The sequence below is a fragment of the Bos taurus genome, chromosome 2 (genome assembly GCF_002263795.3).
Source record: "Bos taurus isolate L1 Dominette 01449 registration number 42190680 breed Hereford chromosome 2, ARS-UCD2.0, whole genome shotgun sequence".
Classification (NCBI taxonomy): domain Eukaryota; kingdom Metazoa; phylum Chordata; class Mammalia; order Artiodactyla; family Bovidae; genus Bos; species Bos taurus.
Window position 1 is genome coordinate 5,731,030 of NC_037329.1, and position 27,479 is coordinate 5,758,508.

Sequence of the window (27,479 nt, forward strand, 5' to 3'; positions counted from 1 at the left end):
AGGTCTGTCTTTGACTTATCTTCAACCCAGGCCCCTAAGCCTGGAGGAAAGCCTCAGGGTTTCCATGAGTTCGCAGCTGTCACACGTGTGTGAAAGCGTGCGAAGCACTGCGTGTCAGAATTGTTACACATCAAGTAATATACACAAAGGCCTTTTGAAGTTGTGTTTTAAGGTAACTGCAGAAACCTTTCTCAGTAAATGAGAAAACAGCTCTCTCCCTCTGCCTTGATTTGACGTATTAAAAGGTTCTGAAGGGCAGTCCGTGTGCGCACGCACACGTTCACACGCACAGTGAGAGCTAGCATTAACCCTCCAGTATCAGGGACCTCCTGAACTATAATCTCACTGCATGAAGTCTGAGTAACAATAGTAAACATCAGAGGAGCTTTCACAACAAATTCTTTAAACAAATTCACAGCTGTCAGCCATGATACGAGATTTAATTAGGCCACCCTGAGTTGTGCTGCATACAATCTTTACTGTAATCAGGTTCTTTGTTGTACCCACTGTGTGGCCACTGAGGAAAGGTCCTTAAGAGGCACACTCTCCCATGGGTAATCACACCCGGAGCCCAATAAACCTGACGGCAACTGGCAAAGAAAATACACGGTTTCTTCCCCTGCATGGTAATACGAAAGGAACAAGTAGTGCCTGGATCCTACTCATTTTCATTTTTTTGGTCAAAATGTTCTTTGTACAATCTTGCTGAGTCCACAAGAGCACGTAACAAAGTTATCACTCTCGGTCTGACAACACGAGGAAGAAAGTTAGGAAGTCGGCCTCATTTCTGTAGAGCTCTGCGCTGTGATTGCTGTTCAGTGCTGGCATGGTGTCAAGAGCTCTGAAGAGTCTGATACTGTGCTCTGCGAGCTGGCAAGTTAGCCTGCCATAGTTTCAGGTGTTCTGGTAGAAGAAATAAGAAAAGAAGAAGAAGTCAGAGACAAAGGACAATTTATTATTCATAGCAATAGTGGGCAAACCAACTGTTTTGGCCCGGGTTGCTATTAGGAGAAAAGTAAAAGCATCTTACCTGGGAATGGTCAGGGAAGAGTCCTAAAATTTTTAATTAGGACTCTGTGTGTGTGTACGCACACTCAGTTGTATCCAACTCTTTGTGATCCCGTGGGCTGTAGCCCTCCAGGCTCCTCTGTCCATGATTTTCCAGGCAGGAATACTATAATGGGTTGCCATGCCCGACTCCAGGGGATCTTCCTGACCCAGGGATTGAACCATTCTCTTGCATTTCCTGCAGTGGCAGGTGAATTCTTTACCACTGCACCACATGCGAAGCCCAGATAGGACGATATATTGTGCTAATAACTTCCTACCCCTTTCATCCTAATCATTACCCTGGAAGCAACTGAGAGAAAGTGATCCCCTTCTGGGGAGAGTTGCATTTAGTGATATAATTATCTTCCTAAGGTATGTGGACCAGGAGGAGGTGAAGGAGTTAGAGTTGGAAATATTGTTGAGTCAGTTATCTAGGAGCCCATTTCAGAGTTCAACAATACCAGATGCCTGTGGATGGCAGGAAGCATGGAAGGTCCATCAGATACCTTGACTGGCCAGCCCATTGTTGAGTGGCTTGTGATAAAAAGCACACCACTGTCAGACTGTAGATGGTCCAGAGAGCCAAAAACTTCACCTGGATTAGTTTCAAGGGCCACGGTAGGCTCAAACACATCTTTATTAATTAAAATTGGAACCATTACAATCAAAACATTTTTGCCACCGAGAAATGTTTGCTTATTCCTGTAACATAAACACCTGTGCTTCAGGATTCGATGAACTCTTGGAAAGCATTTTCTGTATTCTGCTGGTTGTGGAAGCCTTTTCCTGCAAAAAGTTGTCCAGATACTTGAAGAAGTGGTAGTCGGTTGGCATCAGGTGAATATGGCAGATGAGGCAAAACTTCATATCCCAATTTATTCAACTTTTGATGTGTTGGTTGTGCAATATGCAGTTGACACCGTCATGGAGAAGAATTGGGCCTTTCTGTTGACCAATGCTGGCTATAGGCATTGCAGTTATCAGTTTGCTGAGCATACTTCTCAGATGTAATGGTTTCATCAGGATTCAGAAAGCTGTAGTGGATCAGACCAGCAGCAGACCACTAAACGGTGACCATGACCTTTTTTTGGTGCAAGTTTGGCTTTGGGAAGTGCTTTGGAGCTTCTTCTTGGTCTAACCACTGAGCTGGTTGTTGCCGGTTGTCATATAAAATCCACTTTTTGTCACATGTCACAATCCAGTGGAGAAATGTTTCATTGTTGTTGCATAGAATAAGAGAAGACAACACTTCAAAATGACATTTTTAAAAATTTTCTATCAGCTCATGAGGCACCCACATATCATAGAGCTTTTTCACCTTTCCAGTTTGCTTCAAATGCCTGGTGACCATAGAATGCTCAACATTGAGTTCTTGGGCAGTTTCTCGTGTAGTTTCAGGAGGATCAGTTTCGATGATGCTCTCGGTTGTTGTCAACTTCCGATGGCCAGCCACTGCCCTTCTCACCTTCAAGGCCAGCCCCTGCCCTCCTCACCTTCAAGGCCCTCGTCTCCTCGGCAAAAGTTCTTGAACCACCACTGCACCGTACATTTGATAGCAGTTTCTGGGCCAAATGCGTTGCTGATGTTGAAAGTTGTCTCCACTGCTTTACAACCCATTTTGAACTCAAATAAGAAAATCACTTGAATCTGCTTTTTGTCTAACATCATTTCCGTAGTCTAAAATAAATATAAAATAAGCATCAAGTAAAACAGTAAAGAATCTACCTGCAGTGGGGGACACTTGGGTTCGATCCCTGGGTTGGAAAGATCCTGTGGAGGAGGGCATGGCAACTCACTCCAGTATTCTTGCATGGAGAATCCCCACGGACAGAGGAGCCTGGAGGGCTGCAGTCTGTGGGGTTGTAAAGAGTCAGACAAGACTGAGCAACTAAGCACAGCACAATGTCATTAGCAAAAAAAAAAAAAAAGTAAAAAGGAGAGATGTGCATTAAAATGATATGTAACATAACCACATTTATTTAAGAATGTATTCCATATCAAATGGCAAAGTTCAGCAGTGCAAAACTGTAGTTACTTTTGTACAAAGCTAGTAATAGGGCATAAAGTTTCCCCTAAAGGAACAGGTACCACTTCTACGTGTAAAATCTAGGTGCTGTGGAGGCCAAGCTGGTTGTGTTCTTGAAGGTGCTGTTTTCATTTGACAAGTGAAACTTATCGGGACTGTCCCCCTCTGTTAGTCATTGAATCTGAGGTGACTCACCCAAAATAGGAATATCACATCAGAGAGTCACAAGGTTTCCATGGGTCAGGCATTCAGTGTTGATAAGAGCACAGTGGCACGCTAAGAGCTACTTTTTAAAAAGAAGATCTTTGGTAGTTTCATCAGGGACATAATGAATCTAAAACGTCACAGGAGCATCCCTGGGTGGAGACAGCCTCCTTTTGCTAGAGGCTGCAGTCAACAAAACCATTAGTCACAGAATTTTGTAACTCAGAGGGATCATTAGAGATTTGGGCCCCCAGATTAGAGAGTGTGTTATTTCAATAACTTTCCATACAGCTTCCAAGGCAGTCTCTAGGTTTGGGCTTCATCCAAAGGATGCTAATTTGCAAATTAGCGCATGTAAAGAACCAGATACCGTCTCCAATACTCAAGCTGTCCCACATGGGCCTCCTTTTTGGTGATAGAAGGGCAAAGAGACAGCAGGTTTTTTGTTTTGTTTTGTTTTGTTTTGTTTCTGCCAGAGATACTGAGTATTGTGAATCTACCCTCATTGTTTCAAGAAACTTTAATTGGTCATCAGACTCCTGAATTTTTATCTGGATTTATCAATAAATTTCCACTTTATCAATAAAATTGCCACATCTATCAATAGGGATATGATCTATATGCAGGTCAGGAAGCAACAGTTAGAACTGGACATGGAACAACAGACTGGTTCCAAATAGGAAAAGGAGTACGTCAAGGCTGTATATTGTCACCCTGCTTATTTAACTTCTATGCAGAGTACATCATGAGAAACGCTGGGCTGGAAGAAGCACAAGCTGAAATCAAGATTGCTGGGAGAAATATCAATAACCTCAGATATGCAGATGATACCACCCTTATGGCAGAGAGTGAAGAGGAACTCAAAAGCCTCTTGATGAAAGTGAAAGTGGAGAGTGAAAAAGTTGGCTTAAAGCTCAACATTCAGAAAACTAAGATCATGGCATCTGGTCCCATCACTTCATGGGAAATAGATGGAGAAACAGTGGAAACAGTGACAGACTTTATTTTTTTGGGCTCCAAAATCACTGCAGATGGGGATTGCAGCCATGAAATTAAAAGATGCTTACTCCTTGGAAGAAAAGTTATGACCAACCTAGATATCATATTCAAAAGCAGAGACATTACTTTGCCAACAAAGGTCCGTCTAGTCAAGGCTATGGTTTTTCCAGTGGTCATATATAGATGTGAAAGTTGAACTGTGAAGAAAGCTGAGTGCCGAAGAATTGATGCTTTTGAACTGTGGTGTTGGAGAATACTCTTGAGAGTCCTGTAAGGAGATCCAACCAGATCCTCTCCTGTAAGGAGAGAACTATAAGGAGATCCAACCAGTCTATCCTAAAGGAGATCAGCCCTGGGATTTCTTTGGAAGGACTGATGCTAAAGCTGAAACTCCAGTACTTTGGCCACCTCATGCGAAGAGTTGACTCATTGGAAAAGACTCTGATGCTGGGAGGGATTGGGGGCAGGAGGAGAAGGGGGAGAAGGGGCCGACAGAGGATGAGATGGCTGGATGGCATCACTGACTTGATGGACATGAGTTTGGGTAAACTCTGGGAGTTGGTAATGGACAGGGAGGCCTGGCGTGCTGCGATTTATGGAGTCGCAAAGAGTCAGACACGACCGCGCGACTGAACTGAACTGAATACTGCAGTAAGAGTAGTTGAACTGAGGCTTCTGACTTGCCCATTGACAATGCATCATGTATAACAGGTGTCCGCACTCTCCAAGATTTAATGATCTGATGATCTGAGGTGGAGCTGATGTGATAAGAATAGAAATAAAGTACACATTAAATGTGATATACTTGAATCATCCTGAAACCATCCACCTGGCCTGCCCCAACACTAACCCTCCCCCCACCCCCGCCCCTGTCAGTAGAAAAATTGTCTTCAGTGAAACTTATCCCTGGTGCCAAAAAGATTGGTGACTACTGACTTATGTATTGAAAACTTTGGACATCGGAGGGTAGAGGCACTCACTACATGCTGGAAAATGTCCTGGCAACCAAAATCAGCTGTTGCCTCACAGCGTCAACTTTGCTAGACCCTGTGACTGCACCCAAATCTATTTTACAGATTAGTGGCATGTTACAGACAAATGACGCCACACCACTGGCACTTGATCAAGATCAGTCTCGTTTGCATGGCAAGGCCTCCGTGTGTGTTTAGTGCTTCTCCAGGGATACCAGATTCCCCTCGGCATCATTAAAAACGTTTGTGTCCTATCAGCATTCTCTACATGCAGCTCTTCTCAATTGTGGAGACTCCTCTCTGGCACTTATGAGAGAGGGAAGTAAAAGCATCAATTCTTACTGACATAAAGATGTAAAAGCAGCAACATCTGTACATTAAATTGACTCAAAGTGCCCCACCCCCAAAGTCAGACTAGCTTCTCCGTCCCCTCTGTGAAGGCTGCCCAAACCCCGTTAGCTGAATCTGCGTGCATTTTCCTCCCACATGTCCAGGTGTAACAGTGTCTTGGACTCCTGTGTTTAACAGAGCCGTAAAAGTTTGATTCACTCCGAGATTCCCAGCTTACTGAGATAGATGTGTGTGGCCTTTGACCTTCCTTGCTGCTGCTGCTGCTGCTAAGTCGCTTCAGTCGTGTCTGACTCTGTGCGACCCCACAGACGGCAGCCCACCAGGCTCCCCCGTCCCTGGGATTCTCCAGGCAAGAATACTGGAGTGGGTTGCCATTTCCTTCTCCAATGCATGAAAGTGAAAAGTGAAAGGAAGTTGCTCAGTCGTGTCTGACTCTTCACGACCACATGGACTGCAGCCTACCAGGCTCCTCCATCCATGGGATTTTCCAGGCAAGAGTACTGGAGTGGGGTGCCATTGCCTTCTCTGTCGACCTTCCTTAGGGATGGGAAAATATTGACCCCATATCTAACTGTTTCTCCCCAGTGTGGCTGAGGTCTGAAGAGGTAGGATGACATCATTTCCTCATTCATCAACATTAGATACCCATTCCAGAGTACTGGCTTGTTGTCAATGCCATATCTGTGGTTTCCCATGGAGTTTTTCTGTGTCAGAAAAAAATCTCCCCATGAAGGTCAGTGTTGCCTTATAGAAGCCAGAATCCACTGCAGAAAAAGTCTGAGACCTTTTACTGTCATCTCCAAATGGATCAAAAGTTAGCATTAGAGGTTGCAGGAGGATTTGTTGTGCGAAAGCCTAGTTGTCATTCTTCCTTAATAAACTTTACACACTCCACATCCTCAATTCCTAAGCAAATCAGCCAAAGCTCTATATTTGTCTGGTTTTTGCCCATAATGATAGCAGTTTTTCTTCCTTTCATGCTCAGTATGGATGTGGGTCCCTGTAACTTGTCTGAATGCAAGTGGAACCTTCTGCCAACCGAGATGAATCTTAGTGTTGTTGTTTATTCAATTCACTAAGTCATGTCCGACTGTGTGACCCCATGAATTGCAGTACGCCAGGCTTCCCTGTCCTTAACTATCTCCCAGTTTGCTCAAACTCATATCCATTGAATCGGTGGTGCTATCAAAACATCTCAACTTCTTCCACCCCCTTCTCCTCTTGCCCTCAATCTTTCCCAGCATCAGAGTCTTTTGCACTGAGTTGGCTCTTCACATCAGGTGGCCAAAGTATTGGAGCTTCAGCATCAGCATCAGTCCTTCCAATGAATATTCAGGGTTGATTTCCTTTAGGATTGAGTTGTTTGATCTCCTTGCTGAGGAAGGGACTCTCAAGAGTCTTCTCCAGCACCATAATTCAAAAGCAGCAGTTCTTCGGTGCTCAGCCTTCCTTATGGTCTGACTCTCACATCTTTACCTTTCTACTACTGGAAAAACCATAGTTTTGACTATTCATACCTTTGTCGGCAAAGTAATGTCTCTGCTTTTGAATACGTTGTCTAGGTTTGTCATAGCTTTACTTCCAAGGAGCTGGCATATTTTAATTTCATAGCTACATCACCATCCGCAGTGATTTTGGAGCCCAAGAAAATAAAATATGCCACTGTTTCTACTTTTTCCCCATCTCTTTGTCATGAAGTGATGGGACCAAATGCCATGATCTTAGTGTTTCGAATACTGAGTTTTAAGTCAGCTTTTTCACTCTCCTTCTTCACCCTCATCAAGAGGCTCTTTAGTTCCTCTTCGCTTTCTGCCCTTAGAGTGGTATCATCTGCATATCAGGTTGTTGATATTTCTCCCAGTAATCCTGATTCCTGTTTCATCCAGCCTGGCATTTCTCATGATGTACTCTGCATATAAGTTAAATAAGTAGGATGATAATATACAGCCTTGAGTACTCTTTTCCCAATTTTGAACCAGTCCGTTGTTCCATGTCCAGTTCTAACTGTTGCTTTCCCATCTATTGGCTATTACAGTGGGGTAGATTAGAGTTTGACCCCTGGGTTGGTGAGGAAAGTTCCTTCACCCAGAGAAGAGTTAGCAATAAGCAGGGCACTCACTGGTCAGGCAACTGTCTCTGAAACTCCTTCCTAATAATTCAGCCTGCAAGTACCTACCAAATTCCTTCAATTTAGCAGGAAATAAAATAAAATTTTAAAAAAGACAAGCAAACAAACATTTATTTCCTAGTTGGCCATACCATTTGCAGTTCAGTACTGATTCCCTTGGACTTTCCTCAAATCCCGTTAATTGGCCTGGGAGGCCCTCATGCTTCCTGTTTCAGAAAGCCACGTCTTTGTCATCGTCCCACCATCATTGCCAAAACTGTCAAGAACCCTAAAGGGTCTGCACTTGCCCTCCTTGTAAACCAAAAAGTTAGCCTGCCACAGTGTCATGATGAAAGCCTGCGATTCCTAGGTCAAAGATGAGGTTTATTACAATCCTAGCAACAACCTGAGCATCAGCATTTTTATGTCAGTTCCCAGTTCCCATGGGGGGATGAGAGTAGGATCAGGTGACCTCTGCCTGTGCAGTAGGTCATGTTACAGAAAGACCCCAAGCTCAGGGACCCAGGATCTCTTTATAATGCCAAGAAGTATGCCCACCCTTTGTTCCAGAGAGAAACTACCTTCACTTCCAAGGCTGCTTACTATACAAAATCCTTTTAAAGGAACAAAGGGTAACTCAGTGCTTTGCTCACAGGTGTGCAGAAATATGAGAAACCCTCAGAGAACTGTCTCCATTAGCAAAAAGAAATAACCAGCAACAGCAATAGGGGAGCGGCACTCAAACACCTGGCGACTAGGGATTACGTCCACAGCTCCTGTCCTCCTGTGGACTACAGACCTGGAGGTATTGGGAGCTGATGATCACACAACATTCTCAACCTTCCACAAGAGGTTGTGGAATAAAATAAAAATCCTCACAAGAAGAGGAAGAATCTGAGAATTTCAGACATCGCAGTGACATCAGAAGTCGAGGTGTTTTTTTATACTAAATTAAACTCAAGAGCTATTGAAAATTGTTGAAGCAGTATGATAGGTATTTGGGGATGCTTTTTACTGATCACTCTATAACTATGTGTTTTAAAGTTTTTTATAATAATTAAAAATTTCTTTAAACAATGTGAAATTAACAGAATTCTCCATTGAAGAGAAAATGCTCAAGATAAAAACCTCTAATAGTTGAATTTGGTATAGAATATTTCTCCACCAGAAAATATCTACTGTGGTAGGGAGAAGAAAAATATGTATTTTATCCATAGATATTATTGAAATTTTAGTTTTAGAAATGCTTGAAGTATTTTGAATATGGGGACAAAGACCTGGGATGAAAGAAAATTGAAGAATTGAATTTTATTGGATAGACTTAACTGCTGAAGAGATCTGGCGTCTAAACCAAACATCACTAAGATGCCAGTGTTCACTGAGAACAAGGAGAAGAAGGAGCTCGCACATGTTTCCAGCAGAGGCTGCTTCCACACAACAAATGCAGCAAAAACAAACTGACCGTAAGAGGACTGTAGGTATTCGTTCTTTCACTCAGTATCACCCGAGCATCACCCCTGGGCTCGGTGAGTTTATCTAGAAAAAGAACAGATTTAAAGATTTATTTTTTAAGAGAAGGGGAATGAAGTCATCATCTTCAGTATTTTTTCTTAAAATTATATTATCCTTACATTGTGATAGTTCTTGATTAGGATTTAAACATATTTACAGAAAGGAAGTAGAGAATGAAATCTGAAAGGGGACCTGGACAGGTGATACAGGTCTGAACTGATATAGATAAAAATGAAATGATACCTCATCAAGCTTGGGAAATGGTTAGAAAAGTAGCTAGTAACTCTGCATGGGCCATCAGCAGACAGTAAGTGAGTCTTGGGAAAATTAACCTAACCTATGGTCCTAAAATGGTCCTCTCTGAATTATTGAAATCATTAGAAATCCTGGAAATAGAATCGTTACTGCCCTGTTCCTCTGACCCCTGTTTTATAACTGCCACAACCCCACATCCCAGGAAAGACAGAGCAGGGTCAATAGGCTCTAAATTAAGAATTAACGGAAAGACTAAGATCCCTTAGAAAGATGATCACTGAGAAAGGATATTATCAAAATATGTACAATCTTGATGAACCCAGGAGCGCTGTGTAGCTCCGTGCCAGCTGCGCCCAGCAGGGCAGCAGATAAGGGCATATGAGGGGCAGGGAGCCAGGAGGAGACCCAGCCAGGACTGAAGCCATGCTCGGCTTACTGGTCTGTGCACTTGCTCCAAAAAGGGAGTGCCCATTCCTCCACTCGAGTGCCCAGAGGGCATGGCTTTCCTTACCCGCCTAAAGCCCTGTCTGTGCTAGCTGTGGCTCTCGAGTGAGAGCATCTCAAATCCTGGAATGTTTCAGGGCATCCATTGAAATGCTATGAAAGTAGTTTAAAGACAAATAAAAGATGGCATTACTTTATACAGTGGGTAGTAAACATATGGAACTCATTATCCTCAAGATGTTGCGTAGTTTACAAATATAAATAGGATAAATGAAGATTTAGATAAATTCATGCTTGTTTGATTCATATGAGCTGCTAGAGCATTGTTAGAAACACACAGGGAACGTCTCCAAATGCTTTCAGGGGAAACACCGTGTTTATCTTCGAAATGTCCTGGAGTGCCAGTGCCGTGAATTGAACAGGCAGCTCTCGGACTCTCCGAGTTTCTCAGCACCCACGGTACTCAGGTTAGATTTCAAGTAACTGAGGGCTAAGCTTCTGTATCATAAGGATTTTCTTTACATTAACAAATTACATAAACATTTTTCTCAATGGTGGGTATGAAGTTTCATGTGACCTTAAACCTTTCCCTGAGAACTTGGAATTGCCGTGACAACTGTGCATTTCGTACTGGGCTGTAAGAGAGTGCTGTGTTAGGACCCAGCTCAGATGTGTGCTGGGCTGTAAGAGAGTGCTGTGTTAGGACCCAGCTCAGGTGTGTGGTGCTATTTGACTCTCACCTAGACCCACAGACTTTTTGTGGTTGTGTTTTTCATTTCTTTCAGTATTTGTGCTTCCTTTATGTAAGATTTTTAAAATCTTCTCTCCTGTTTTTCAGGCTTCTCTTTTCAGCCTTGTGAGTGGGCTTGCAGGGAAAGCCCTTTCACTCCTAATATGCAGCTCCCACCTCTTTGACTTCAGAGCAAAGCCCCCAACTCCCTTCTGTATCATGTCATCTCAGCTATGCAGCAGACCTCCCCTTAACTCACTGCAGCCCTCAGAGACCAGGCTGCACCTTTAACAAGCTTAACTGAAGTGTGGGGAGTAACAGAGGAGAAGGACATCATAGCCCCGCTGCTGGATTTGGCTCCCCGGTCCCCAGCCTCCGGGACCTAATGCCTGATGATCTGAGGTGAAAGCTAATATAATAGAAACAAAGTGCACAACAAATGTAATGCACTTGAATCATCCTGAAACCATCCCCTCTGCCTCCTGGTCCATGGCAAAATGGCCTTCCATGAAACCAGTCCCTGGTGCCAAAAAGGTTGGGGACCCCTGAGCTACCAGATGAGCTTACCCCAAACCCAGCGAGGCTCAGACCCATTCTGAGTCCTCCACAAAGATTTGCCTGTGTAGCTCCCATCTCTGTCCTGCTCAGGCCAACCCCAGAAGCAGGTCAAAGGTATCCACAACTCCAAGCACAAGCCCACTGCCGAGCTCCAGACATGGGAAGGAGGTGTTTCCTTCCCCTGGTTTGGAGCCCACTTCTCCAGTTATCATTGGCTAGCGACTCATTACTTTTCCTAAGATGACAGACCAACAGAATCATGAACTTGTCTCATGGTTCCCTGTAGGATAATGCATCAAAACATACCAGTACAGTATCAATACATTCTAGATTATTTGACCTTATGTAGTCCACAAGGCAATGGCACCCCACTCCAGTACTCTTGTCTGGAAAATCCCATGGACGGAGGAGCCTGGTAGGCTGCAGTCCATGGGATCGATAAAAGTCGGACACGACTGAGTGACTTCACTTTTACTTTTCACTTTCATGCATTGGAGAAGGAAATGGCAACCCACTCCAGTGTTCTTGCCTGGAGAATCCCAGGGACAGGGGAGCCTGGTGGGCTGCTGTCTCTGGGGTCACACAGAGTTGGACACGACTGAAGCGACGTAGCAGCAGCAGTAGCAGCAGCCCACAGACAGGGCTTCCCGGGTGGCGCTAGTGGTAAAGAACCTGCCTGCCAATGCAGGGCGTAAGAGACTCGAGTTCGATCCCTGGGTAGGGAAGATCCCCTGGAGCAGAGCATGGCAACCCACTGTAGTATCCTTGCCTGGAGAATCCCATGGACCCTGGGAGCTGGTGGGCTACAGTCCATGGGGTTGCAAAGAGTGGGACATGACTGAAGCAACTTAGCACACACACAGCCCACAGACATGAACAGTCTGGGCCCGGTTGAGGCCTACCAAGGGCATTTCTGTCCTTGGCAGGGCTGTCCGCTAGTGACATGCAAACTTGCCTAATCCTTCTCCACACAATCTCTAGATTTTGCTTCTGAACAAGAGTGTACAGATCTCCAAATGAATTAGTGATACTTTATAGGTACAATAAAGCCTAAATTCACTCTTTCACGATAATAAACATTTATCAAGGGAAATACAATGTGCAGAGATGTAATTCTTCAGATTACAAAACAGACATTTATTGTTGAGTTATAAAACAAAGATGTTTAGCAACTCAGAGTCACCCTGATTGAAAATCACCAATTCAGAACAAGGCCTTTGCTTAGATTTGACACCTAAAGGACTCATTCTGTTGAATTTTCCCCAAATAAGAGAGAACAGTCTAGCCTGAAGGTGAATTCTAGCTGTCATCTCTAGGGAGAAAAAAACTGACATAGCTTTTAAATCCCTTTTCTCCATCCTCTGTCCATCAAGTTTTCAAAGATCTTTAAGGCTAAGTTTTAGTGCAATTTCCCCCTTAGGTAAGTGTCTTTTAATAGATTCTAAAACACACTTATTTTATCTTATTCATTTTAATTTTTACATTTCAACATCTCTGAAATCAGGATGCAATCCATGACAGTCACACTTTAACAATCACACTTTGCCAAGCAGTGTTCATGACATAGTTGCCTACATCCATGAGAAATTAGTCCATTAAAAAATGAGCCTACTGAAAATATCATGACTTGGCTGTTCCCATCAGGGCCTGATTGGACAACTGCAGCGCTTCAGACAGCAAATCGTTTGAGGCTATCTGAGACAGTATAAACCTGTTGTCTGAAAACCTTCCAGCAACTCCCAGGAGGATTCATAAAGCTCCACATTTAAAACATGCATAATGGGTGTTACTGGTTTGGGAAAACTTGTTGAGCTAAAAATGGAACACTTTTAAGAAATGCTGCCTCCCCCATGCTCTTGGTGGCATGGTGTCTGTAGAAAATCACAGATACCAGTTACTGATTCAAAAGTGATTCAAAACAATAAGCCCCTACATGTACAGAAGTTTCAGAGAATACTTTTTTTTACCAAAATATAGTTCATTTGCAATGTTGTTTTAATTTCTGCTGAATAGCAAAGTGATTCATTTATGCATATATATACATTCTTTTTCCTATTCATTTCCGTTATGGCTTATCATGGGATATTGAATACAGTTCCTTGTTCCATATGATAGGACCTTCTCGTTTATCCATTTTGTGTGTTCCATTTTGTGTGTACTGGTTTGCATCTGCTAATCTCAACCTCCCACTGCATCCCCCGCCACCTTGACAACCACAGGTCTGTTGTCTATGTCTGTGGGTCTGTTTCTGTGTCATAGATGTATTCATTTGTGTCATATTTTAGATTCCACATATAAGCGATATCAGATGATGTTTGTCTTTCTCTTTCTGACTTACTTCATTTAGCATAATAATCTTTAGGTCCATTCATGTTCCTGCAAATGGCACTATTGCATTTTTTATGGCTGAGGAGTATTCCATCGTGTGTATGGATCTCATCATCTTTATCCGTTCATCTGTTGATAGACATTTAGGTTGTTTCCATGTCTTGGCTGTTGTGAATAGTGCAGCCATGAACATAGGAGTGCGTGAATCTGTTCGAATTAGAGTTTTGTCCAGATATATGCCCAGGAGTGGGATGGCTGGATCGTGTGGCAACTCTATTTTTAGTTTTTTGAGGAACCTCTGTACTGTTTTCCATAGTGGCTGTACGAACTTACATTCCCACCAACCTTGTGAAAGGGTTCCCTTTTCTCCATGCCCTCTCTAGCATTTGTTATTTGTAGACCTTTAAGGACCATTCTGACTGGTGTGAAGTGGTACCTCATTGTAGTTTTGATTTGCCTTTTTTTAATAGAATACTTTGTGTGCACCCTGAGTTGCTTAGTTGTGTCTGACTCTTTGCAGCCCCATGGATTGTAGCCTGCCAGGCTCCTCTGTCCATGAAATTTTCCAGGCAAGGATACTGGAGGGGGTTTCTATTTCCTACTCCAAGGGATCTGCCCAACCCAGGGATCAGACCTGCATCTTCTCCATTGGCAGGCAGAATCTTACCTCTGAGCCACCAGGGAAGCCCTATGAAATACTTTAACTGATTTATTTTGATTAATTTACCCTCTTCAGCATGCAAAAGAGTAACAAAAGATTTTTAAAAATCTGTGGTCTCAAATAACTCATTCTGTGCTATCAGTTCAGTTCAGTCGCTCAGTCGTTACTGACTCTTTGCGACCCCATAAATTGCAGCACGCCAGGCCTCCCTGCCCATCACCAACTCCCGGAGTTCACTCAGACTCAACGTCTATCCAGTCCGTGATGCCATCCAGCCATCTCATCCTCTGTCGTCCCCTTCTCCTCCTGCCCCCAGTCCCTCCCAGTATCAGAGTCTTTTCCAGTGAGTCAACTCTTTGCATGAGGTGGCCAAAGTACTGGAGCTTCAGCTTCAGCATTAGTCCTTCCAGTGAACACCCAGGGCTGATCTCCTTCAGAATGGACTGGTTGGATCTCCTTGCAGTCCAAGGGACTCTCAAGAGTATAGCCTAAAGGCACAGTTTGACAGTGTTTCCCTCCCCCACCCCCAGCTTAGACACATGTAAATAAATGGTTCATGTGACTGAAGAGTGTCCTCACCTGTCTGTGCTCTTTCTAAATAGACTGTGCATGATACCAGTTCTGGCCAGAGGATGTGGATGGAAAGTGACTTGTGTTCCAAGCATAGGAAAACTAGGTCTTGATTGCCAGTCGCTTTTCTCACCTAGTAAACCCTGAACCTCTCATAGAGACAATGGGGCCTTTATCACTCATGGTTCCTGAGTGACCAAGTCGTACAGAAACCTCAAGGGACTCTCCTTGTAGCATGAAACAAACTTTTGTTGTGTAAGCCCCTGGCGTGTGGGGTTTGCTTTCGCCACACCCTGAGTCTAGCATATCCTTACTGTAATATAACCTATAGTAACCAATGATAGCTTACACTTGGTGAGATACAGTCCAGGCGTACTTGGTGGTGTGCAAGTGCTCAACAGCCAGCACCCATGGGGGTGAGAGGAGTCCTTGACATGTAGTATTCATCTGTTTTTGTGGTGTGGTGTAAATACTCCATCATGTCCAATTTTGAGTTATCAATGTGACATCAACCAGCTTTCTAAACTCCAGCGAATTTAATAACTGACTCCCATGAACCAATATACGTGGACTCCAGCATGCCAGCAGACATACGCTGCAAACCTCCCCAGTTTACATCTTCTCATAGAATATCTCTTGGTTTTTAACACCCAACTTCACAGAACATACATCACTCTCAGCATATCATTTTGGGGCTGATATTTTTATGGGGAAAATACATGCTTACATACTCAAACCTCAGTAGAACATTTTTTAAAAGCAAATATGCAGGGAAGTAACTGATAGAGGCTTCCCTGGTGGCTCAGACGGTAATGAGTCTGCCTGCAATGTGGGAGACCCGGGTTCGATACCTGGGTCGGGAAGATCCCCTGGAGAAGGAAATGGCAATCCACTCCAGCACTCTTGCCTGGAAAATCCCATGGATGGAGGAGCCTGATTAGGCTACAGTCCATGGGGTCGCAAAGAGTCGGACACAACTGAGCGACTTCACTTTCACTTTCTTTCTTTAACTGATAGAATCATGTGCACAGACTTTTAAAAGTGCACATCATCAATAAAGATGAGTTTCTGTGTCACTGGTACTAAGATGTGAAACTGATACAAAGAGCAGCTGGTAACTTCTGTGTCCGTTCTTTTATAATCAGTAAGCTTGCTGAGTCATTTTACTTCATAATATGTCATTTGTTACTTACATGTTCACATCTTACTATGGTTTCACTACGTTTTTAGAAATTTGGTGGTGGTTTAGGGCCGATGTGTGACACGTTATAATTTTCCCCATTTGAAATAATGGGAAACAGGAGTCCAGTCAGCTTGTTTCATGTACAACAGCTGATTGTCAGTAATGAATTACCGTTGTGAGGTGGGAGATGTCGATTATGTAAATTCTAAGATCTTTAGGTCTTACGAGCTTCCATGTGAATGTAATGACATCTATTTGCCTACGAGGGGAATTTTTTGCATAATTCTTGGTTTATAGTTGTGTTCCAGATGGACAGTACTGCTGGGGAGCTAAGTTGTGGATGGCTGAAGCAAAGAATTCCTACATTTATAATATAGTTAAAAATATATGGTACAACATTAGTTACTATCTATTCTGAGGTGAGAAACAGGGTGGAATCTAATTAGTTCTGATTCATTGATGCAAAATAAATCAGTCACCATTGAGAAGATGGTTAACAACCTTTGCTAGTTCATGTGCTCAGATGTCTTTCCTTTGGACTGAAGCTTCCATCTTTTGACCTTCTCAATCCTGAGGAGTCAGAATGAGACCGAGACCCTTCTCAAGACTTCTCCCAGCACTGTCATTTCCCCTACTCCTTTCATCCTGGGTAATGTCAATCTGCAGAGATGTGAAAAGGCCATTTAAAGCAAGTCCACCTATTAAAATATACTTTTCTACCTGTCACAGGGTCTGACATTTTCCTGATAGCGTCTTATCCTTTAGTGTCCTGAAGATGTGGAGTCTTACAGATTCCCCAGGGAAAGGTTGCACCTTAAATTCCTTACTGTCTACTTCAATGGAGGATATTAAGATAATTAGTTGAGGTCGAAGCCCTGAGAGAAAAGATCAAGGTAGCCTCTTAGGGAAAAGCATGTTCTAAGAAGGGAAAAGACAGGTAAGAAGGGACTAAAATATACTTCATTTCCTTGTCAGTGTAGTTTGGCATTCTCAAGACTTTGCTGACATTTACCCTAAGAGACCACGTTATCACTGCTCTAGTTGAAAAATTTGAAAATGTGTTGGACTTTTTGTGACCCCCGACCATAGCCTACTAGGCTCCCCTGTCCATGGAATTCTCCAGGCAGGTACACTGGAGTGGGTTGACGTCCTTCTCCAGAGGATCTTCCTGTCCCAGGGATGGAACCTGGGTCTCCGGCATTGCAGGTGGATTCTTTACCATCTGAGCCACCAGGGAAGGAGATGTCAATCCAGGTCCAGACAGATTTCATACTCCCTCACATAATAAATTTTGGCCAGTAAACAGAGACATATTATGGTTTTCAAAGGGCATCACAAGGCTCTGTTCCTTGTATACTATGGGTTTTGTGATTCCATGCACGGGGTAGTGTTGAACCTTATTCTCCTAATGCAGCGTCAAATAGGTGAATACCTGCAACTCCCTCAGCACTTTCGTCTACATTGTAGATTCTACAGCCTGGCTTCTCTGAGTGACCTGTGGACAAGTATCATCGGTATCTCTTTGAAATATATTGAAGGGCTTCCCTGGTGGCTCAGTGGTTAAGAAGCTGCCTGCCACTTAGGGGAAACGAATTTGATCCCTGATCCAGAAACAAAGATCCCACAAGCCACAGGGCAACTAAGCCCATGCACCGCAACTACTGAGCCCGAGCTCTAGAACCCAGATGCCGCAACTATTGAAACCCATGTGCCCTGGAGTCCGTGCTGCTCAGCAAGAGGAGCCACCGAAATGAGAAGCCTGTCCACAGCAACTAGAGAGGAGCCCTGCTTGCTGCAGCCGGAGAAAGCCTGGGGCAGCAACAAAAAGACCCTGCACAGCCAAAAATACAATGAATTAATTAATAAGTTTTAGAACACATCATTTGATGCATGCTTAAAAAAAGGGAACTATTTCGTATATTGACTAGAATCTCAGGCCCACCCCATGCCTACTAAATCAGAATCTGCATTTTGATCCATCCCCAGGTAATTAAAAGGCACACTGACATTTGAGGAGACTTGTCAGCAGTACTCGGAAAGCTAAGGATGCTCTAAGGACTTCTTGCTGCTGCTGCTAAGTCGCTTCAGTCGTGTCCAACTCTGTGCGACCCCAGAGACAGCAGCCCACCAGGCTCCCCTGTCCCTGGGATTCTCCAGGCAAGAATACTGGAGTGGGTTGCCATTTCCTTCTCCAATGCATGAAAGTGAAAAGTGAAAGTGAAGTTGCTCAGTCGTGTCCGACCCTCAGTGACCCCATGGACTGCAGCCCACTAGGCTCCTCTGTCCATGGAATTTTCCAGGCAAGAGCACTGGAGTGGGGTGCCATTGCCTTATCCGAAGGACTTCTTGACTATCTCTCAAATGAGCACTTCGTAGTTATCTGTACTTGGTGCTTTGCAGACATCTGACAGTTTTTTTTAATCACTGAAGAGAACACCTGTGGTCTTCTTTCTTGCTAAGTCGCTTCAGTTGTGTCTGACTCTGCAGCCCTGCGGACCATAGAGCGCGAGGCTCCTCTGTCCATGGGATTCTCCAGGGAAGAATACTGGAGGAGGTTGCCATGCGCTCCTCCAGGGGATTGTCCCCACCCAGGGATCAGATCCTTGTCTCCAGCATCTCCTGCATTGGCAGGAGGATTCTTCACCCGTGCCACCGCCTCGTCTTCTTTCAGGACTACACAAAGTTGGACTGCATGGCTCATAAGAATCGAGGCTATTCAGGAATGACTGATCAGAGTTCCAGCCTGTTTGCATTGAATACTACCCGCTGGTATATGACAGGGCCTTCTTCTCTATATTCAGTTTGCTTCAGGGTTACTGTGGAGTACTTGGGCCTCAAGTTCTCTCTGTATTTCTGTGCTGTACATACAGCCTGTCCAATAACAGTGCTAATCACACAGAGACATTCTTTGTTAGTTGACCATTTAATACTATGATCATTTCATATCTAAGGCACTTTAATGTGTGAAATAATTCTGTATTGCTTAAAGCATTGTGTAGTCCTAGAATCATAACATCTCAGGGTTTTTACATAAGTCTTCAGGATATCTTAAATACACACCTCATTTGCTGCTAGACACCCAACAACTGGTCCTCTTCCCTCTATTTGAACATATCTAATGACATGACAGACAAATACCGCTGAAATTGCACAGTTCAGATTGAGCCTTGAACCCACACCTGGTCTCAGGACTTAATGAAGCCCAGGTTCTTTATGTCTCGTTGAAGAAAGAATTCAGTGAGAGACAAAGTGATAGGTTAAGAAGTGGATTTATCTACAGAGATACACATCCCTTAGAGAGAATGCAGTCTGTCTCAAAAGGTAAGAGCAGCGTTGAAATATGGAGTGGTTAGTTTTTGTGAGCTGGGTAATTTCATAGGCTAATGAATGGGAGGATTATTCCAACTACTTTGGAGAAGGGGCAGGGACTTCCAGGAATCGGTCCACTGCCCACTTTTTGGCATTTTATGGTCAGGACTCTGCGTGCGTCATTTAGCATGCTAGTGTATTACATACAGTAATGAGGCTCAAGGTCCACTGGGAAGTCAGATCTTCCACCATCTTGCATCTAGTTGGTTCTAACCAATTTATGTCCTATAATCTTTGACTATGTCATTCTTTCAAAGGTTAAGCCCTGTCCCCTTACCTCCTGTTTCACCTCCTCCTAGTTTTGAATAGTTGTAATTCATGAAAATTCTTTCTCACACTGGATTAAAATTTATTATCTAGTTGTCTTTATAATTATTTATTCATTGCAGTTATTTTACATTATATTTCCCTTAGCTGGTTGATGTAGTCTTTCTTCTTACTAAGAAAATTGGGAACCAAGACACAGAAATATTACAGCACGGTTCCAAAGGCCATCAGAAAGCACATGAAAGAAACCAAAACAAGAAACTCTTTTCTTTCTAATTTATAGTTCTATTCACCAGACTGTCTGCCAAGAAATACTGCTCTGTGACCAACACTATGATAATAACGCAAGCAAAAACATCAGTCCCTGGGAAAGATCATGGATCAGGGTGTGGTAAAAATCCAGTAACTGTGTCCCTCCCTTTTGGGGTCAGAAATCTGGCAGGGTAGGATCTGTGGCCAGAATCCAGCGTGGGGAGCTGATCCGTTCCCACAAGGAGATCTGACCCTCTGGCAGCTGGCAGTTCTCCTTTGTGAAATGGGTGTTCCTGGCACTCCATGAAAGTCCTCCCAGCCTCCTCACTCTTTTTTCTCTCCACCCTCGCATTCCACACCCTGCAGCACACACCCTCCCACGCCTACATCAATAAAACCCCTCCCTAATATACCTTCTGCACACGCACATGCCCCCACAGCTTCCTCTGCAAACATGCCCACGCCCCTCTAGGAGGCCCACCAGGCAGCCCCAGGCTTTCTGTCTCATGCCCTCATCCGCGCTTCCACTCAGCCTCCACAGGGCACCTTATACCACACTCACCACCCCGGCCTCCAATTCTCCCATCGTCTCTGTTTTACTTCGGGGTTTTCCTTCACCTCATCCCAGCTCACCCCGCTTCTCCCAGGGCCTGGGAAGGCTGGCACTGTATATGTGTCAGCTGGAGCTGTCACAGGCAAGAGCTGTCAGCCTGCGTGTGCCTGCCTGTTCTCCCATAGCCAGTCTAAGGCGGAGGATGGCAAGGAGCTGGCAGTCAATCCTGTTTCTGGAAACTGCAAGAACTCTTGTTTTCCCTCTTGAAATTACTGGTGGGACCATGCTGGCTCTATGGTAGTCACCATCATCCCTCCTTCCCTCTAACTCTGTCACAGGCTTTTCCGACCCTCCTTCAGATGCCTTACCTTATGGGGCCCGGGGGTGGCATCTGTCACATCCTGTCCATTATAACCAATCACTCAGGGTAGGAGACCCTACAGAGGGCAATGAAAGAGGGGAATTAGTTTGATCATGTTTAACCAGATCTTTAGATAATTTAAATATATGCGAGTCTTCTGGAATCTACCTACAGTTATAATACTGAAAAAAAAAATGCTGAAATCAATGAAATACAGCATGTATCAGTTTACAGAACTTCTATGCTGTAGTACCTGATATCTTCACTAGGATTTTAAAGTGGCATTCTTGGGCAAATGATTTGCCACAGTTGCTTCGGTTTCTTATTTTTCCTGGTGAGGCAGATGATAGTTTAGCTAAATAAATCTTAAGAACAATGGGCATCCTTTATTCCTTCTATACTAAGAACTCTTGAATTTTTAATAACAGCCGGTGTTTACATCAACTAAATATTAAGCAATAGCCTACCAAATTGCATTAGACATTAAACAAGCAAGTAAAATAGATATTGTTTTTGTTCACTGAAAATTTACTGTCTAAAAAAAGATATCAATAGGACAAAAAAATGTGAATAAATAGCCAGAAACAGCTTTGATCACTTTCTTTTCACATTAAAAGGAAAAAAATTATGAGCTTGTGTTTTCCAAAGAATAAAGTCCTAACATAAATTTGGTATTCAAGAACCTACTGATTTGAGTCCCACGCTCTTCTTCCATTTTCCCCACCAATATAGTAGTCTACACACTGGACTCATTGCTTCATAAGCATCATCTGTGCTTTCCCACACACTCCTGGGGTCCTGTCGTTTACACACCCCTCACTGTTCCAGCCACCGAGTCACATGTCATTTTATAGTTGTTGAATAAATATTTGCTGAAGGTAAGCTTCATGAGAATAGTGCAGTTGTATATGGGGTGGGGGGCGGGGGAGAAGTAGAACTTGCAGCTCCTGGAGTCAAAGAAAGGCATGTCATGCCCTCTGAACTTTCACAGTGCCTGCTGTTTCCTTACGTTAAGCCGTCGCCCTTTAAGCGCTCTTATTCACCAACACTGTTTTTCCCGTTGCCATAACTGCCCCATAAGGTTAATACAGTTCATGGCTTTAATACATGCTTATTCAGCTCCACATGTCCAGGCTTCGCATATCTTTGGACTGGGTTTTACCAGAGACTTAACAGGTTGCTATCGCCACATGTATCCAAAACACGCGGAAAACAGCTCAGCAGAGCACAAGTAGAGACTAGAACCAGACCCCGCAAACTGGTTAACTCATCCGCAATTCAGTCCATCGCAGAGACACTGTTTTCATGGGTATACAAGCATTCAACGTTTCCTTAATTTCTTCCCTCCAAGGGAACAGTTCATCTCTCCCATCCTCTTAATGCTTTGGTGCATTTTTTTGCTTCCTGCTTTATTTAATATCTATATTTATTAATTTAATACTGATAAAAGAGTTACATTTATAAACTGGGCACAGTAAGAAATTAGAGATGATTTAATAATAGAACAGTTACAATAGTATATTTTAGTGAAAGTTGTGTGAATGTGGTCTCCCTCTCAAAATAGCTAAGGCTTTTCTGTCTTCACTGAGTACTTATCAGGTACTATGGCTATAACTTTTGCAGTTTGAGGTGCCACCACAAAACTAGCATGAAATTCTTTTTCCTGCTTTACAATCTCACAGGTGGAAGGTTCATTCTTACCGTACGTGTTGGGACCCTTTGCATATGATTGTGTTCTTTCCTTATTAAGTCAAGAACTCTCACTTTTTCACTTAAAAGAAGCACTCTCTGGCTTCGGTATACTCGAATTGCGGGCATCACTGCTTTTGCGCCTTGGGGCCATCAAGTATACTAAGGGTTACTTGCACAGGGGCACAGCCGCAGAACAGCCACCGCTGTTGGTCTGATCACCCAGGTGGCCTCTCCGTGACAAGCAGGAGGGACGGGCTGAACAAAGGGATGATTCACATCCCGGGCAGGATGCAGCTGGATGACAAGAGACTGTCACTCTGCTCAGAGTGGCACACAATTTAAAGCGTATGAGTTGTTTATTTCTGGAGTTTGCCATTTAATGTTTTTGTACCTTGGTTGACTATGGGTAACCACAGAAAACATAACCGTGGGTCAGAGGGGACTACTGTAGTCTTTTTAACCATTAATGTCAATGTCTGCCTTTTCCTAACCAACACTTTTAAAAAATAAGAATCATAAGAGAGCAATTTTAATTTCATCTCACCCACTTGACCACCTTATATCACGAGTTAGAGGTATTTACAAACTGTGAAATGGATCATAAGGGAATAACGAAAGAGAAGAAAAAGTTTTGAAAGTTCTACGGACTAGATGATCAGGTCACGAACAGATGAGAGCTTTTTAAAAAACTGTATATTTTGTGAATCTTTAGTAATATATCACAAGGAAATTCTAAGTTTTTAGTAGAGTAAGTAAAAAGTTCCTTGGACTGCAAGGAGATCAAACCAGTCACTCCTAAAGGAAATCACTCTGAATATTCACTGGAAGGACTGATGCTGAAGCTGAAGCTCCAATTCTTTGGCCACCTCATGCAAAGAGCCAACTCATTAGAAAAGACCCTGATGCTGGGAAACATTGAGGGCAGGAGGAGAAGGGGGCAACAGAGGATGAGATGCTTGAATGGCATCATCGACTCAATGGACATGAGTTTGAGCAAGCTCCAGCAGATGGTGAAGGACAGGGAAGCCTGGTGTGTTGCAGTCCATGAGGTCTCAAAGAGTCTGACACAACTCAGCAACTGATCAATAACAGCAAAGAAAAGAGAATTTTAGTTTCTTACACCAGATACTTTAGAATTTAAGCTTTGGTGTTTTGTTTTGTTTTTCTGTCTTCAGCAATATTTATTAGAGATAGCAGAGCTTCCTATTGGAAATGTTTCTACATAAAGCAGAAAGATTTGCCTTTCACTTCATGTGATCCACTGTTGATCACAGGAGATGCATCTGAAGCAGCACATCAAACCTCTGAAAGAGTCTGTACAGCTAAGATAAATAGAACTCTGGATACCTAGCAGGACTTTAATGACCGATACAAACAAAAAGTCTAAGAACTGAAGCTTCAATTTAAAAATAATCGAACAAAGCTTTGCCGGGTTAGGTGTGAGGCTAGAGTGGTAAGACGGTACGGCAAACCATTTTTGGGGGATGGAGGGGAATTGAAATTCTGGGAAGCACTGTAAAAAGAGCCAGAGTCCTGAAAGTAAATTCCTAATTGTCTGGGGCTAGAGGGTGAGGTGGGGTGGATGGAGAGATTCGAGTGATGGCTGAGAGGTGTGGGATTTCTCTTTGAGGTAATGAAAGTTGTCTAAAATTGATGGGGTTGATAGATAACACAACTCTGTGACAGTTTTAAAAGCCACTGAATTGTAACTTTAAATGGTTGAGTTGAATGGTATGGTTGAGTTGAATGGTATGTGAATTGTATCTTAATTGTTAAAAGACAGAAAGAGACAGAGTCAGTAAGTGTTTGGTTTGAGAATTTAATCCAACTCATTCCAATCTGACTCATTCCACTCCAATTTTGAAACCATTCTTTTCTTTCTTATTTTTAATAGGAGTATAGTTGCTTTACGATGATGTGTTATTTTCTGCTGTACAACGAAGTGAATACACATACGCCTCACTCCCGCCCCCCCCCGCACTCCCGCCCCCCCCGCACTCCCGCCCCCCCCCCCGCACTCCCGCCCCCCCCCCCCGCGCACTCCCGCCCCCCCCCCCCCCGCGCACTCCCGCCCCTCCCCCCCCGCGCACTCCCGCCCCAAAGTCATCACAGAGCGCCGAGCTGAGCTCCGTGTGCGATATGGCAGCTTCCCAGCAGCACTTGTGTTACACACGGTGATGTATGTACGTCAGCGCCGCTCTCCCAGTGCGTCCCGCCCGCCCCTTCCCTTCCATTCTCTATCTACATCTTTGTTCCTACCGTGGAAATAGGATACTGGTGAAACCATTTTTTTCTTTTTATAAGTATATAAATCTTAACTTCTGTCAGGAAAACCGTAGAAGGTATCTGAGTTCATATTGTTTCTTCTGTGGAACAAACAGGGGCTTGAATAGCAAGCTACCGTATCTTTGATTCAATTTCTGTGTATCTTTCAATAAGTTTAAGACAATAGAAGTTTTGTTGCAGGATTAAATATAAAATTTAGAAAACAAAAGTAAAAAGAAAATTCACATAATGATGTAAGTAGTTTAAAAATTGTGCCATAGACTTCCAAAGGCAAAGAAAAAAAGATGGAAGGAAACACGCCAGATTTGAATCCCAGCTCTGCAGCTTTCTAGCTGGATGATGTTAGGCAAAATACTAACCGTTCCAAGCTTTGTTTTTCTCCTTTATAATGGAGGCTTTTATAATATGCAGGGTTATTCTGAAGATTAGAGATAATGTGTAAAATTGCCTGGCAAATAGAGGGCATTGAATTATTGAATAGAGGGTAGTAATTATTATTATAAAGGACATATATTGAATGCCTATCATGGGCCCAACATCTCATTCATGTTATTTTATTAATCCTGAGAAAATGTGCAGCAGTCAGAATAGGCTTGGTTATACTGCAATAACAGACAATGTCAAAGTGTCAGTGGCTTAAAAAACACTCAAAGACTTATTTCTTACTAAGTTCACGAATCCATCACAGATTGGCTTCAGGCTTTGCTCCGTGCCACCCTTAGTCTAGGACTCACTTGAAGAGCTGGTATGATCGGAGATAAATAATCCACCTGCAGTGCAGGAGATGTGGGTTCGATCCCTGGGCTGGGAAGATCCCCTGGAGAAGAAAATGACAGCCCAGTCCAGTATTCTTGCCTGGGAAATCCAATTATCAGAGGAGCTGGGTGGGCTACAGTCCATGGGGTCGCAAAAGAGTCAGACATGGCTTAGCAACTAAATGACAACAGATGATCTGAAGTATTTCCAATCATATGGCAAAGGCAAAAAAGAACGTGGCATATAACACACAGGTCCTTGAAATGTATGCCTGGAGATGACACTTGTTACTTTTGCTTCCATTTCACTGGCTAAAGAAAGTCACATGGCTATATCTCTCTTCAGTGGAGCAGGAAATTGCATTTTTACCCTGTGTGTAGCAGATGGTAAAATAATATCTGTCAACAATCTTAAAAAAAACAATATTTATCAAGAATCACAATCTTATGAGGAATTTTTTTTATCGTCAATTTTAAAATAAGGAATTGAGGCACAAGGAACTTGCCTACAGCTGTTTAACTAGGAAGTGGCAGAATAAGAGATTCAAACCCAAGTCTTGTGTTTCCTGATCACTCCAGCCGGACCCTGAAAACTGAACATATTCTACCTACAAGGATATGTGAATATGTCTTCCTCCCCACCCTCATAGAAAAATATGCACATTTCCTTTGGGAACAAATTGATACAGCCTTCTTAGAAACCAATTTGGAACAAAAACATTAAGAATCATACACTGTTCACATACCCTTTGACCTAGTATTCCCAGTTCTGGGAATTTTCCTAAGGGAGTTGTTCCAGGAAGATTAAAAAAATATACACTTATGGAAAAATCTTTTGTGACATTGTAAAGAACTGGAAAGAATCTACATTCTCAATAATAGGAAGAGTCAAAGCATTATTGATTATACACACAGTAATCATGATAAAGCTGTTGCTTTATAATTTTGAAGACCATGTAATAACATGGGGTAAAAGCTTTTGATTGACATAATGTTAAGTAAAAAGCAAAGTAAAATGGCTTTTACTGTATCACAACTCTGTGACACATTTGTGTGGCAAAGCTACACACTCCTCATTTGTTCTCTCTTTTCTCCTTCTGGTAAAAGAAACCCCACCTCCAGTTTTAGCTGGTCCCAGCCACGGAGGACATTTCCCAGCCTCCTTTGAATCTAGGTCTTGCCCCGTGACTAGGTCCTTACCAACAGAGCATAAGCCGAGGATATGTGTACACTCCCCAGTTTTGACTAGAAATGTTCTCCATCCCTTATTAACCCCCCTCTAGGAAGGAAATGGTGACAACTGAAGCAATTGCCTTAGGTTCAAAAATGAAAGTAACACATTAATGGAAATAGGAATTTTTTATTTTTTATAAAACTTCTTTAATATAATTTATAGCATATTAAAAAGCAGAGACAGTCCTTTGCCAACAAAGGTCCTTCTTGTCAAAGCTATGGTTTTTTCCTGTAGTCATGTATGGATGTGAGAGTTGGACTATAAAGAAAGCTGAGCGCCGAAGAATTGATGTTTTTAAACTGTGGTATTGGAGAAGACTCTTGAGAGTCCCTCCAACTGCAAGGAGATCCAACCAGTCCATCCTAAAGGAAATAAGTCTTGAATATTCATTGGAAGGACTGATGCTGAAGCTGAAACTCCAGTACTTTGGCCACCTGATGTGAAGAACCGACTCATTTGAAAAGACCCTGATGCTGGGAAAGATTGAGGGCAGGAGGAGAAGGGGACGCCAGAGGATGAGATGGTTGGATGGCATCACCGACTCAACGGACATGAGTTTGGGTAAACTCCAGGAGTTGGTGATGGACAGGGAGGCCTGGCGTGCTGCAGTCCATGGGGTCGCAAAGAGTCAGGCTGAACTGAAAACTTCTTTAATATAATTTTTGTTATTTTTAGAAGGTAAGAAAGTGTTTTAGCTATAGTCTTAGTGTCATTAGTAGTCAAAACTTAAATTTTGTCTTTCTAAAAGGAAAATGGGTCTC

The 27,479-nt window shown here is 43.1% G+C and overlaps 1 long non-coding RNA gene across 1 annotated transcript; it reads right to left on the minus strand.

The window, feature by feature from the left end:
* Positions 1–458: 458 nt before the first annotated feature.
* LOC104971101 (uncharacterized) lies at positions 459–20,570 on the minus strand. The gene is made up of 3 exons (XR_804657.4): positions 20,400–20,570; positions 9,171–9,244; positions 459–903 (listed from the first exon to the last, which is right to left on the minus strand). It is a non-coding gene; the product is annotated as an uncharacterized lncRNA (long non-coding RNA).
* Positions 20,571–27,479: the final 6,909 nt, after the last annotated feature.